We start from the raw sequence: 16,353 nt of genomic DNA on the forward strand, positions 1-16,353 counted from the left end.
GGACAGAACGAGAAACTGCATCTCAGGCAGTCAGCCTTGGGGAGACAGTGCCTACCCAAAAGGATTCATCATTTTTTTGGGTCACTGACAGCTGTGTGTATCCTATTCTTTTTCTGACTGGAAGCTTTTATTGCAGTTACACTCAGGGAGGGATGCAGCTCAGTGAACCTAGGGGAGGTCACATAATTTGCAGTGTCCACTGCAAAATAAAAATGTAGGGCCCCCGGGAACGTTGCCATTAAAGCAGGGGTCCCCAACCTCTGGGTCATGAACTGGTACCTCCTGTCAGATCAGCAGCAGAATTAGATTAGAAATAAAGTGTGCAATAAATATAATGTACTTGAATCATCCCGAAACCATACCCCACTCCTGCTCCAGGGAAAAGTTGTCTTCTGTGAAATCAGCCCTTGGTGCCTAAAAGGTTGGGGACCACTACATTAAAGGTACTAAAATATAAAACCTTATCCTTTCTTTTACAGCATTTTTTGACTTAATGGTATTTTATAGTTGCTACTTAATGTTATTCTAAATAATATTTAATTTTACTACTCATCTCTCTATTGTGCCATGCCAGTTTTAAATGCAAATATGAGAGCATTTAACTCATGTGGAATTTCTGAAATTACACAGTTCTTATTTTGTGGCTCAAGCATGCACATGCATTTTGTTCCTGCCAGACCATTGGAAATGCTGCATACTCCAAATTCAACTGTTTTTATTTTACGTATCCATGTTTGCACATTCCTTCAATATGCTTTACTACTTTCGGCTCACTGGTGAGTAAGGAAGGAATGAAAGAAGGAACTATGAATGTTCCATCTTTCCCTTCCCTTCTAGGACATCATTTTGTGTAAGTGATTGGCTAATACAGGGAAAGACAGCACAAGAGAAAAGGATATATTAATAATGCTTCTTGGTCTTTCGTATTTCTTAAATGCCATTGCCTTCTTTCTGTGTTCAGAGCAAGTTATTGGTTCAATCAAAGCACAGTCTTTCAATGATTGGATGGAGCCTTCGATGAGCTCACTTAGGGAGAGATGAGTAAGCTCTTTGTGTGGGAAAAAGAGTGAAATGAATATTTGTTAAATAAAGAGATAGACTATTATACTCACCAGGGCACATAGTTAGACCACATTTCCCAGTCTCCTTTATAGGTAGATATGCCATGAGAACGAGACCTGTCAGATGGGATGTGGGCAGAGAGATGCAAGAATGCCCACCAGCACTGTGCTTGGCCCATAGATACTTTCCCCATGATCCCCTGCCGTCTTCCTTCCCTTGTTCACCAGGGAAAAGCAGAGATTTCAGCAGAGGTCCCCAACCCCCAAAAGAGATGATGGATCAAATTTGGAAAGGTCCTGAATTTCACTAAATTCTTTGAGCAAGGGACAACATTCTAATGTGTTAAGCCCCTGAGAAATTTAGGCTTGTTGATTATGTTAGTCTCTTTCGAATAGGAGAAACTTCTACCCTCATAAGAAGCTATTTTTAACAAGGATTTATCATCATGAGGACTTAAGTAGCAACAAGACAAGTCAGTTTGTCAGCTGATCCTGGAGACTGGACAGACACAAGGATCAATTCAGGGACTTAAAGATGTTGGTGGTGGGGAATCATTGGTGCAGAGGCCACTGGTTAATTACAACATCTGGGTGTAGAACTAACCATGGATGTGTATGTTAAAGTTATAGTTTTAAAGTTGGTGAGCCATGGTGGAGAGGGGTAGGGTCAAGAAGATATTATAAAAAAAATCAATATTATACATAGTTTCTAAGAGACCTTCAGTGAGACCTAAGTAGCACCTCTCCACCCTTACTTCTTTATTCTTTATTATTATGACACCTGCTTATTTCCTTCATGACATGTAAAACAGATATTCATTATATATTTAATTGCTGAATTCTTCATTGTTTCGTCCAGGAGAATGTGTTTCATAAGCTTAACTTTGTCAGTTTTATTAACTCCTGTGTCTAATAAAGTGTCTGTCACTGAATGAGTGAATAAATAAATAAGTATATGAAATATGCAAAACTACACTCACTCATTGGGACATTTAACACTTCAGATCCTCTTCACTTGGCTCCTGCCATGTCCTCTGGTACATGGTGAATGGCTCTCCCATGATTGAGCTCAGTCTTGCTTGAATGGATTGCTGACTCACGTTTTTCAGTCTCTACAGCACTGGACACCCTATTCCTTGGACCTCTGCCATTTGCCTGCTGTTACTACCTTTGCCCAATACCTGCCCTGCCTTTGCTTAGGTAGATCTCCTAGGCCTTCTTCTTTGGATTTGGATGCTTTGTCTTTAGATGTTGCTGTTGTTCAGTTGCTAAGTACTGTCCGACTCTTTGAGATCCCATGGACTGTCGTATGCTGGACTTCCCTATCCTTCACTATCTCCTGAAGTCTGCTCGAACTCATGTCCATTGAGTTGGTGATGCTATCCAACCCTGTGCTCATCTTCTTATCCCTGACCTATCTTCAGACTCATGACTTTGTGTATTTGCTACCAGTCCAAATGATACTTGCTTCATACCCAGGATCATGTGTCTTCTTTCGGCCATTCTGAGTCTAAGCGTACCCAGAGAGCAGCTGATTTTCAGCTCTCTCTCCAAATGTCCTTAAACATTCAACACAGAACAGGTTATTTGGGCTCAGCTCACCAACTATCCTGAACTAATGTGGTTCATTTCAAACACGTACATTTTTTTTTTTTTTAATAAAATGGGACTGCTTAAAATAAAAGAGGAAAGGATTTATTTCAAAACTAAATTATTGTTTCAGTTGCTAAGCTGTGTCCAACTCTTGCAACCCCATGGACTGTAGCCTGCCAGCCTCCTCTGTTCCTTCTCCAGGGGATCTTCCAGACCCAGGGATCGAACCCGTGTTTCCTGCATTGGAAGGCAGATTCTTTACTACTGAGCCACTACGAAAGCCCTCAGCTAAGTAGTACTGGGAGAAAAATGTTGATACTGTGTTAATCAGACATTAATCTCAAGGAAGGTCTGGAAGGTCAGGGACTACTACCTTAAATGTGCTATGCACATAGCAAGTACTCAATAAATATTTTCTTATGGATTGATTGGTTGTTGTGACTAAAACTTCATAATTTTGACTGTTATTGATGTAGTGGAACATGCCAGAAAGTCTATTTCTAGTTCCTGTCCTCTTTAGTAGCCTTGGCTTACTATTCAAATGATTACGGTCTGAGGTCTCTCCTAGCTACATTTCATCACAGTAGTGACAGCACTGAAGTGGCTGAGTGGATGTAGAAACTGTTCATAAAATCATTTCAAGTAAAGGACTTCAAGATCTTTCTGCTGTTATTCAAATCTATATCATTATATACTGTAGAACATAATATACAAGGTATCATGTATTTCCTCCATTATTGAACTAATACCAGTCAAACCTGTACAATACAGTTGGTCACTCAGAATTTGTTTCGTCAAGCATCCTATTCTTTCACTAAATTGTGGATAACCAGAATTGACAGTCTCATGGGCTTTAAGGGAATTCAGTGCAATAGATGAAAACTTTGGTGTTTTGAAATAAACAGGCCATGGGCAGTGGATCCAGAAAACTGGGAAGTTATTATGTATCTGTATTGAGACAAACACTTCATTGCTGCTGACAGACTGTAACTTTTTATTATATGAAAAAAAAAAGTAAGCCAATGGGTTGCCATGGAAATGTTTATGATGTCACAGAGGATGATTACTCTCGTAATCTATAAGCAGCAAGAGCAGATGTGCTTGTAAGAAACAAAGATCTTGTTTTCATACAAATGTTCTCAAAATAAGACACAAAAGAAGAAAAATACACAGAGCACATGATGCAAAGGAAAAGAACTGCTTCAAAATAGAATGTTTTACAAAGTTTTCCATAAAGCTTCAGCTGCTCCTCAGAGCACAACCAGCTTGAACATGGATAGCAGACGTGAAATTACAGTACTCACAAAATTAGTATTCAAGCTGCACAATCTCTCTTTTCAAAGACTTCAAGCATACTTGCATGCACAATTAGAGAAGCAGGTAATAAGGGAAGACTTTGATTTTTCCTCTATTGTTATTGTACTTAGCTAGACAAGTCTCTATAAAAATTGCTTTGTTAACTATAAAAGTAAGCAATATTTATTAGTTCTATTGAAAAGATCTTCTGGTTCTTATTATAAGATACATTGGATAATTTTCCTAAAACACACATTATACTGTCCATGGAGATGGGTAGCAACATATCAACTTTTAGTAAAGAATCAAAGCTCAGTAACAATAATCTGCAAGCTATAGTAATTTTTTTTACAATTTTATTATTTCACATTACAATTAATTTCACTTCAATTATTAGAGATTTTTAAAAGGATATTCAACATTTACGACTTGGACATCCTGGAATATATAGATAGGATACATAATATATCAAATGAATGAGTTGTGTCAAAATATATTACAGTGCTTTCATTATGTCACTTTAAACTTAATCCTATACCGTGTGGTCATTGATACCCTCCCAAGTTAATCCTTCAGATTCTTAAATCAGTCTGCCACAGTAACCTTAAACATTTCTTGGAATTAATCAAAGTTTAAATAATAAAAATTAATTAATTATAATAAAGTTCTCACTCCATGCAATAAAAAAACTCTCCAGCCAACTTGCAACATGGATTTGCCAATAAAAAGTTTAATTCTAATATAGCTAAATGAAAGATATGAACTGAGTGGAAAGGAGATGAACTAACAATTCTGACAATTCTAAGAAATCTACCATAGAACAACGTTTTAAATGAAAACACAAAAGGTAAGACTAAAATATTAATATATTGAGCTATACTCCAACTAATAAAAATAAATGAAAAAAATAAAATATTAATATATTGAGTCATAAATCTGCATTACTATTAAGTAGCACATGCTTATACATTTAATTTTACTTTCAACTTAATGTCCAAAGTAACTCTTTATTTTCATTCAAATGAAAATATGTCAGTTTTACTGAGAGGTAAAAATACTAAAATTACCTAAAAGAAAAATAAATAAAAGTTAAAATTAAAAATTAAAAGTTCACCATGTTCTCTAGCCTTAGTTAAAAGAAACTGAGAATAAGTAACAGGTGTTTCTGAAAGCTAGACTTTAATCCTAGTTTTAGTTCTGTGATCACACTGAAGTCATACACTATTTTAAGACATAAGTTCACTTTTTAAAAAGTACATAATATAAGTACAGTACTCTAAATGGACACCAATGCTAGAAGTGCACAATGTGAACTGAAATACTATAATATAATCTCTAAAGAAGAGGACTAAAAACACTTAAGAGATAGGCTTTTTCTAAACACTGCAAAGATTTAGGAGAAACAAAGATGTTTATTTAATAACTGCAAAAGGCAGTAATAGTTTGGTTAATTTAGTCAAAGGCCTAAATTTTTTAAAAGCGTAGATATTTGAAAATAGAAAAAAGAAAAAGAAAATTGCATTAAAAGTGATTTTTAATGAATGAATAATTAGGCAGCATTGTAGTATTTTATACTATATTATTGATGAGGGATTCACCTCTATGACAATTTTTGTTAAAAATGATAATATCAAATCTTTGTAAATCACTGTATCAAGAAATAAGGATTCTAAAGAAAAAGACCCAGTCTTTCTATAAAATTGCCCTAGTATACTATGGGAGATAAGATACAGGCTCATGAAAAAATAGATTTTCAGTTCAGTTCAGTCACTCAGTTGTGTCTGACTCTTTGTGACCCCAGGAAGTGCAGCACGCCATGCTTCCCTGTTCATCACCAACACACAAAGCTTGCTCACACTCACGTCCACTGAGTCGGTGATGCCATCCAACCATCTCATCCTCTGTCGTCCCCTTCTACTCCCGCCTTCAATCTTTCCCAGCATCAGGGTCTTTTCAAATGAGTCAATTTTTTGCATCAGGTGGCCAAAGTATTGTAGCTTCAGCTTCAACATCAGTCCTTCCAATGAATATTCAGGACTGACTTCCTTTAGGATGGACTGGTTGGATCTCCTTGCAGTCCAAGTGACTCTCAAGAGTCTTCTCCAACACCACAGTTCAAAAGCATCAATTCTTCCGGGCTCAGCTTTCTTTATATTCCAACTCTCACATCCATACATGACTACTGGAAAAGCCATATCCTTGACTAGACAGACCTTTGTTGGCAAATTAATGTCTCTGCTTTTTAATATGCTGTCTAGGTTGGTCATAGCTTTGCTTCCAAAGAGTAAGCGTCTTTTAATTTCATGACTGCAGTCACCATCTGAAGTGGTTTTGGAGGCCCCCAAAATAAAGTCTCTCACTGTTTCCATTGTTTCCTCATCTATTTCCCATGAAGTGATGGGACTGGATGCCATGATCTTCATTTTCTGAATGCTGAGTTTTAAGCCAACTTTTTCACTCTCCTCTTTCACTTTCGTCAAGTGAAAGTGAAGTTGCTCAGTCATGTCTTACTCTTAGCGACCCCATGGACTGCAGCCTACCAGGCTCCTCTGTCCATGGGATTTTCCAGGCACGTGTACTGGAGTGGGGTGCCATTGCCAAGAGGTTCTTTAGTTCTTCTTCACTTTCTGCCATAAAGGTGGTGTCAACTGCATTTCTGAGGTTATTGATATTTCTCCTGGTAATCTTGATTCTAGCTTGTGCTTCATCCAGCCCAGCATTTCTCATGATGTACTCTGTATATAAATTAAATAAGCAGGGTGACAATATACAGCCTTGACGTACTCCTTTCCCAATTTGGAACCTGTCTATTGTTCCATGTGCAGTTCGAACTGTTGCTTCTTGACCTGCATACAGGTTTCTCAGGATGCATGAAGAAAAAGATATTACTGTGAGTTAAATGATAACATTATTGATGTTGATAGTAGATGCCTAAATAAGTTAACCTAAATGAAATTACAAAGTGTGTATTTATAATGTATGGTAGAAACATAGATCCAGGACACAAATACAAAATGTGGTTTAATGATTCAATATAACTAGAGCAGTTTATGCATAAGGTGTGGGTGAATACATTGTCATTTCATACCCAAAGCTTTTGTCTATAGATTTTTTTTTTGCCTTTGATTTCATTAAAAATGCTCAAGTCAAAATTTTCCATCTTAAATATTCCCAACAAGAGAAAAAAAAACTAGATTCTGTTTTAGCCTTTGGGGGAGATAATTTGCAAACTGTAAACTTTTCATCCCAGACCTGAGTATGGTTGAGTTGAGTCCTTTGTTGCTAGGTGAGGTTTTTCAAGCCAATGACACAGAGGCTCTAGTTTTCAGTTTGTGGAGGTCCATATAAAAAAGTCTGAATCTGACATATTTTATTAGGAGGAGGAGGTTTTGAAGAACAAGCATGAGATATGGGTATTCTGACTGATGTGGCAGAGAATATGTTTATTTTTCTGATTTTCCTTTTAAAAAATGGAAAGAGATAAAAATACTGGGAAGGAACTCAATAGAAACATGATACAAAGCAACGGTCAGCTTTTATGTCATTTTAATAATTAATTGCCCTAACTGCGATCACACTGACTTCAGAATGTCTTCTGCAAAACTGCCACTCAGAATATTTGCTTACTTAATTAAGTAAAGAAACACAATATAACCTTTACCAGGGAGCAGAGCTGGTCTCAGCCTTGGTTTGATCAGTTACAAATATTACTTCATTTAATTATTAAAAAAAAAAACCTATGAGTTAATTTATATCATTAGGATCCACTTTTAACAGATGAGGAAATAGAGTTTAAGAAACAGTTTCAACTGTTAAGTAATGCAATAAATGACAGAGCTGGGATCTGACCCTAGGCCTTCCAGATTGAAGACTCTGGATCATTGTAGCACCAATGGTACTTTTGTCGCTATCAGCTGGGTCAAATTTGTCTTGGAGCATTGAGCTGGGAAATGTAGTATGTTTAGGCTGCTGATTTCACAGCTTCCTAGATAATAGGACTATGTCATCTATAGCATGTTTCCTCTTTTGCCCGATTACTATGCATTCAGAAGTATGCTTTGTGTTCAACTGCAGCTTTTTGGAACCCAAAAAAATTTTTTTTCTTTCCCCTTTGCTTTATGTTACACATAGGTTTTCATCTTATTGTTCTATAGATTTGAATTTAAATTCTTTTAGGAAGTATTGGAGGATCAACCAATAATCAACTTCTAACAGCATCACTGAGTCAATGAACCTGAGTTTGAGCAAACTCCGGGAGATAGTGGAGGACAGAGAAGCCTGGTGTGCTGAAATTCAGGGGTCTGCAAAGAGTCTGACACAACTGAGACGCTGAACCATAGCAACAGTGACCAGAAATCAGTCTTGAACAGAACTTCTGTTTTCCAGTTGACAAATCAAAAAATTACAGAAGACCAGCAGTGACTCCTGTCAAACATTTAAGATAAGACGTGGCTAAACGAAGTGGAAAGCTCACCTGAAACCAGCGATCTTAACTGCTTCTAGTATTTAATGATAAAAGCACATATATTTAGTTAATTTTGACCTTTTCAAGGCATTCGTTCTTTCCTTCAGTAGCACCAGAACCTCTGGTCACTCTGTTTCATTCTATTTCATTTCTTTAAAAATTGCTGGTTATAACACTCTAAATATATAGCCTACCAATGGGTTACAAGCTGAATTTGAAAGACATTGTTACAGGAAACATTTTTTGAACCTCTCCACCAGTTCCAATACTCTGATATTTGTTTAGAATGGAGTGGGAAGCTAAGGAGAGCAGTGGGTAATCCAGCTTTGAATTTTCTCATGCAATGAAAGACATAGCTACATAGAAAAATATTTCAAAGCCATGTGACGGCTTAGAAACAGAAAAGTTTGTGAATCACAGTTTTAGGCAGTGAGACTGATTTCTTATCATGAGGTAATTCTGAAAAACTGTGCATAGATTTTTAAACAAATGATTCATATTTTAAATCAATGCCGCATGCTTTCTACTCTAAGCATTCCTATGGACGATCTATTTGTAAATTAAAATGAACATTTTTAGAAAGTGAAAAATCCCACTCATTTTAACTTGCATATTTATTTACCAAGATGACTGAAGAATATCTATAGCTCAGGGAAATGGCTTTATCTATATTTCCATAAGCTACATTGGCAAGATTTATATCTCAGTTCTATTATCCTATATTATTTGTAGACTTAAATACAAATTATCTCATTGACTTAAAAGTCTCCTTTGAATAATCTGTAATGGAGATTTCTGCTTTTAGTGAAAGTAAAACTGTTTCTTTTTTTTAAGAAAAGAATCTTCAATTCTATTTTGATTACATGTTACATTGGTCTTTGAAGGTACATTTTGGCCTATGGCTGTGACAAGAAACAGACATAAGAATATTTTGCTTTTACCAAGACTGCAAATTTTTATTTGCTTTTTGGTATTGTCATCTGACTTCCTTTCTCTTATCCTTTTGCCATCAGCTCTCTGTGTATAATGCTTGGCAAAATCCAGTGACTTTGGTGAATAAACCAGGCTTTATGTGATCCAGAGGCCTTACGCTGCCTTGTTTTCTTACCCTGATTTTGAAGGAAGCAATGGAGTTGAGTTGGCAGAGAGAAAGCCAAATCTGCCAAAGTTCAGAGGAAAGAGTGCTCGAAACATAAGTGCAAGTATTAATATAAGCAAGCTATCATCCAAACTAGTGGCCATTTTATGACAATGATTTGTAGGAACTTGGACAATGTTAACTGTAAAGAACTATTACTCGAATCTTTCATCTTGTAAAGCAAGAACTGCTACAATCTCTGGTCACAAAGTTAAGATATAGATAATAACAGGCATATTTAACCTCCAAAGGGCTCATTGTTCATCTAAATCCAATTTAAAGGAGTCAGAAAGTTAGTAAGAAAATTGAAATGGAGATGGAAGCTCAAGTGATTCACACATTTCTTTTGTACTCTCAGTTCAAATATTATTAGTATTTGGTATCTCCTCTCTGATTCCTTGCCCCATTACTTCAGTTCAGTTCAGTTCCGTCACTCAGTCATGTACAACTCTTTGCGACCCCATGGACTGCCAGACTTCCCTGTCCATCACCAATTCCTGGAGCTTACTCAAACTCATGTCCATTGAGTTGGTGATGCCATCCAATCATCTCATCTTCCGTTGTCCCGTTCTCCTCCCACCTTCAATTCTTCCCAGCCTCAGGGTCTTTTCCAATGAGTCAATTCTTTGCATCAGATGGCCAAAGTATTGGAGTTTCAGCTTTAACATCAGTCCTTCCAATGAATATTCAGAACTGATTTCCTTTAGGATTGACTGGTTTGATATCCTTGCAGGCCAAGGGACTTTCGATTCTTCTTCAACACCACAATTCAAAAGTATAAATTCTTCGGTGCTCAGTTTTCTTCGTAGTCCAACTCTCAGATCCATACATGACTATTCTCACATTCATACATGACTGCACACTATTTCATCATCTTCCAAATCTTTCTTATATTGTCTTTGGAACTTTTCTTTCAAACAAAACAAATAAACAAATAAGCAAATCCATATTATATTTTCTCACTTATTTAAAAATAATTTATTTCCTAAATGAAAGAACTTTTCCTTGGGGCTACTACTCCCCTTTAAGGCAGGGAGGACATGTTACTTCACATAGAAACAAGGACACTTCTAAGAGTAGAATAGAGCACTATTAATAACTGTGTCAGGATCACAGGTGTAAATTAGGGTTGTTATAGGCAAACTGGATGCCATGGTCACCCTAACTATAATTTCCATTTCCTCTGATGTTCCTTCTTTTCTGCTGCTCTTCACTGCCTCTACTCCTTGCTGTAATTTATCAGCTGCCTCCTGGGGACTCACTCTTCAAAGACTAGTTCAGTATCTTCCTGTTCTTTCAAGACCCAAGATAATCTCCTGATTATCCTGTCACTTTTCTCATAATCCACATTCTAGAGGTCAGGACTTCTCAACCTCCAGTCTGGATCCTGCTGTCTTGTCCTCAGCAGAGATACCAAATTTCTCTTCACAGTCTTCTATACTTAGATATGTGTCACTCAGAATTCCCTCTTATACAAGTTATTCAACACCAATGGAATCCAAGGTCTCTGTATTGCTCTACTTCACTCTTGGTCAGTACCTGATCTATTAGCATTCCTCTCCGTATAGCTTACTCAATCGTTCATTGTTTCAATCTTTTAACTAAAGATCTTCGATCAGTCTTCCAGCTCCCTACCTGGTGGAATTTCTACACTGGACACATGTTGTAGTTCCTTTTTTTCCAGATTACACCTGGGCTGTGAGATGGGCTATTGTTACGGGACGGAGCACACTGCTGGCTTACGTGTGGTCACCAGCCTCAACTGGTTCCTCTATTTCACCCATCACTTTCCCATACTTTTTTAAAGTTTGTCTCTCCCATATTCTTTGTAGCAACCTATTCCAAGCTTATTTACTCTTTTCTTAAAACTTGGAATACAGTCACTTGTCCTTTCACTCTTAATAAATAACACTGATATCTTCTTCAAATCCTCCCCAACTCCCCATTATGTCAACTAACAAATTTACTTGCATCTGCATCCATCCTTTCTTGCTTAAGTACACAGGTTATCTCCTCCTTATCAGGAACTAATTATTTCACTTGTGCTTTAGGTTATTATTATTATTTTCTGTCTCTTCAGGAACTTCACTTCACCAATTTGCTTCTATCTTCAGTCTCTAAATTGCTATTGACAACTTCTCATTAGCACTGAGGGATGCTGAAGTCTTACACAAAAAAACAAAACTTTCCTCAACTTCACATCCTCCTCCAGCTACTAGCCTCTGCCTTTCCTTTTATAGCCAAACTCAGGGACATTCTTTCTCCAAACAGCCTCTCTCTCTCACTTATTCTCTCAACTCTGATCTGTTCTTTGCTGTCATCACTACAGGCAGCATCTGTTGCAGTTAGTTTCTTTCTCTCTCTTTCTCAGATCTCCTGGTTTCCATCTCAGATCTCTGAATGGTTTCATTTAGACAGCTTATCTCAAAAACGCTGCTGTCCCTCACGAATCTCCATAAGCAAGCCGGCCTGGTTGAAGACGAATATCCATTGAGGTTCTAAAGCAGGCCAAAGGATGAGTCTATAATATTCTCAGGGGTCAGAAGAGAAATCTGGCCAAAGGAAAAGAGTCATGTACACAGTAGTATGACCTTAGGGAGCTTCACTCTTCAGGGTCTGGCCTTTAGCCTTGTGGGGTTGCAGAAATTCAAGTTCAGAGGTGCACTATTAACTAAAAATGCCTAAACTCATAATACATGGCTGTACAAAATCCCAGAAACATCATTTATTCATAAAGAGAAACATAACTGCCAAGTCTTTCCCTGCCATATAGGAAAATGACACGAAGACTGAAAATACTACAAGGTTGCTAATGTTGGTTTTGAACTTGATTGAGGGCCTCTGCGTATGACAATGTGCCCAATGGTACCAGGTCTCAGAGCCTGCACTGTCCATCTGCACCTCAGGAATGGCCTCTGAAGGCAATCCTCCCAAAGATCAGAGTAGGGTACTCCTCTCAAACTCATATTACATTGTGAAAAAGATGACCGCTTAAAATTTTTGCTGTCTAGGTTCAATTGGCTTGGTTAAATATTTTACTAGCTTTCTGTTAAGCATTCATCCTCTAATATAAATACCATTGTTGTTTAGTTGCTAAGTTGTGTCTGACTCTTCTGCGACCCAGTGGATTGTAGCCCGCTAGGCCCCTCTGTCCATGGGGATTTCTCAGGCAAGGATACTGGACTGGGTTGCCATTTCCTTCTCCAGGGGATCTTCCAATCCAAGGACTGAACCGACGCCTCCTGCTTGGCAGGTGGATTCTTTACCACTGAGCCGCCAGGGAAACCTAATGTAAATATCAGGAAATATTAAATTATTTTTAAGAATATATTATGAAGATATCAGACCCCTTGTTCATTTCATTTGTTGGCTATTCCATAATGTTTGGGGAAACTCTTCTGGATTAGGGCAGGTTATTCGAAATGCCCTAAAGCAAATTTCCCACAATAAAAGTATTCTTTCTTTTTGATTTTAGGGGGAAAAAAACCTTCCTATTGAGAGAACAAATGTATAACTTTTACACCTGTGCAAACTGGGATAGAAAAAAACTAATTAAAATAGTATAGTTTTATCCATCTACTCCAATATTCACTGTATTTGTAGATTAAAACAGAAATAAAAATTCTAATCTCACAGGCTTACCTTAATGGGTCCTAGCAAAATGTCCAAATTGACCTTTACTATAAACTGAGAGCTGCTCTCTACTAAGATAAAACCTGTTTCTTGAAATTTAAAATGTCACTGAAGAACACCATAACTATTTAAAATCACAAAGTTCACCACAAAAACTCCTTTATTCTTTGCACATATAGATGAAGTAAGTCTACAAAAGAGAGGAGTTTGATGCTTCTGTTTCTTGGTGCAATAAATCAGAAATGACCGCCTTTGAAAGAAAATGTGCAAATATGCTTGGTGATCCAGAATTTAAAATTAAGTTCTTTTCTATATCTCTTTACTCAATTCTTCAGAGGGTTTAGCTTTTAAATCATCCTCAGTGGTTCTCTTGTCTTTGCTTGTTCAGAAGAGCTCAAGGTAAGTACTGATGAATATCTGATGTTAAAGTATTAGATGTCAAGTAAGTTCTGTTTCACACACAATTAGGCACTGGTTTTGGTAGAATTCCATGCTGGCACCACATTTGAATAAGCTCCTCAGAACGTCGTAGACATTCAGTTTTCCTTTCGAATGTTCCAGTATCAGACAGTGGGTTACTAAATGGGCTGGATTTAACTACAGCAACAGGCTTGTATGATTAATAAATACACTTATTAAGTAGACAGAATAGCATACTGGTAATTACCATGGGGTTTCTAGAACTTAAAACACATCTTTAAGTCCAGCTCTGACATTGTAGCGCTCTGGCCTAGATAATAATGTCTCCAAGCTTCAATTTCTTCATATGAAAGATGGGGCTAGTATTACCCCTCTGACTGTGGGGTTTATGATGCCTGGCATAAAATAAATGCTTCTAGTGACAACAACAATACCTATGGCTTTCTTAGGCCCACTGATACCCCAATTTTGTTGAGATTAGTTGAATCATCAATTTAAAGTACTGCATTACATTATACAGTATTCTTTTTATCAGAACCAAAAAAAATTGTATTGTTGCTGAATAACTGCTCAGTTTTTATCATAAGTGCCATGAACAATGTACCTGAGTACCTTGTTTGCTGTGTTTAGTTTTGTTTTTGAGTTGGCTACTAGAAAGCTACACATTTTGTGTCCTGACTTAAGGAAATGTTTACATGGGAATTATATGTAGCTTTAGTACTATTCTCACTTTATGTTTTCACATTTTACTTTCTTCTTGCACCTCTAAATTTAGTATCATATATGTAAATATAATACTATATATAATTTACTAATTATATAAATGTAAATATATAGTAGGATTGTTAAAGAATCCACTTGCCAACGTAGGCAATGCAAGCGATGTGGGTTCATTCCCTGGTTTGGGAAGATCTGCTAAAGAAGGAAATGGCAACCTACTCCAGTATTCTTGCCTGAAAATTCCATGGACAGAAGAGCCTGGTAGGCTACAGTCCAGGGGGGTTGTAAACAGTCAGACACAACTGAGCAACTGAGCACATACAATTATATACAATGCAAATATAATTATAAGCTACTTTACATCAGTCTAGAACAAGGTAGAATAAAAAATATAATAACAAATAAAGTGCTGTAGATTCTGCATGAAGATTTATTTCTCAAAAACAATACACTTGAAAGACACAGTTCTCCCATGAAGCAGTTTCTGGAATAGAGTTAGAGGACATTTGATGATATCCTTAGTCTACTAAGTGGGACTTTCCCTGGTGTCTAGCACTCACCATGACGTCAAGTTTTCTGTACCTTTATGAGCTTGAGTAGAGCTGCTGGGGGAGAGATTCTGATGGTGCTATTCTCATCTTCATATTTCATGTCTTGGGACATTTTAGAATGCCAAACTAGCCTCTATTTTGAGCTAACCTTTCTCTAAACCACAAGCCACGAAAACTAGATGACATTTGACTTTACTACCTGAGAGTGACTTTGATTCAGCTCCCTCCTTCCATACCTCAAGCCTCTTTCAGAGCCATCAGGCAGGAAATGGCTTCCCATATCTATCCCTGTAAGGCTCTTAATTCCCTAGGTTGCCACTATCTGGCTATAAAAAGAGGAAGGTTGAATCCCTGGATCCTTTCCTACACTTCTACTGCTAATGAGTTCTACTTTCTCCCATCTATACAGGACTGTTTGGGGGCTTCCCAGGTAACTCAGTGGTAAAGAATCCACCTGCCAATGCGGGAGAGCTGAGAGACTTGGGTTCAATCCCTGGATCAGGAAGGTACCCTGGAGGAGGAAATGGCAACCCAGTCTAGTATTCTTGCCTGCAAAATTCCATGGACAGAGGAGCCTGGCAGGCCACAGTACTCACACACACATACAGGATTGTTTAAACCTGTGATTAAACTTTGCTAGACCGTGAAAGAATTTTGCTTTACAAAGAGCTGAGGCTTCTCACAGACACCAGGCATGTAATTCTGTGAGCTTTCCACAGTATTAAAAAAAATCAGGATCATATGCCTATTGGCCATGGTTTGACTACCAAATATTTCTCTTGAGATGCAACCTGCCATCACTTTGCCTTAGACTATGAATATCTCCAGCAGAATCCAACTATTGACGCTATATATAGGCTAGTTGGCCCTATGTTCACCTTCCAATTCCAAAGTCAAATGATCACTGTTGATTTTCTTCTTACACTCAGAGGGTGTTTATTATTCTGTATCTAAAATAATGTTCATGAGACAATGTATTCTCCTTTTACTGTTATCCTCCATTCATAAGCTGTGTCTTCAAAATTTGAAACATCTTTTAATTTCCTTGTACTAATATTTTAATTGGAGGTTTCTAATAACCTCAACATACTTTCTTTGTTCGATAATTTCATGACTTCCTAGAAGAATCTTCTTCCCCATGCCTTTTGGAATTGTTTTACAAGCATCGTCTATCTGCACTTGTCCAAATTCAAAGTTCCTTCATTTTTGCATTGATGGTACTCATTTCTTCAAATACTGAACACATCTACATTTTAAAGCAACTGTGGAAGTTTTTAATGACATCTTTAGAAATGTATACTTTTATTTTTGTTTCCCCAGAAATTTCTCCTGTCTTATCCCCTTGGTCTTAGTTTAACTCCCATGATTTATAATTCTCATTTGGGATAGAGATAACTTATCATCTGCTCTACATCAAAATGTGCTTTCTAGAAGAAATCTGATATTCTACTGGACTGTGAATTTAAGTCATAATGT

This window comes from Muntiacus reevesi, chromosome 3 (genome assembly GCF_963930625.1).
Source record: "Muntiacus reevesi chromosome 3, mMunRee1.1, whole genome shotgun sequence".
Classification (NCBI taxonomy): Eukaryota; Metazoa; Chordata; class Mammalia; order Artiodactyla; family Cervidae; genus Muntiacus; species Muntiacus reevesi.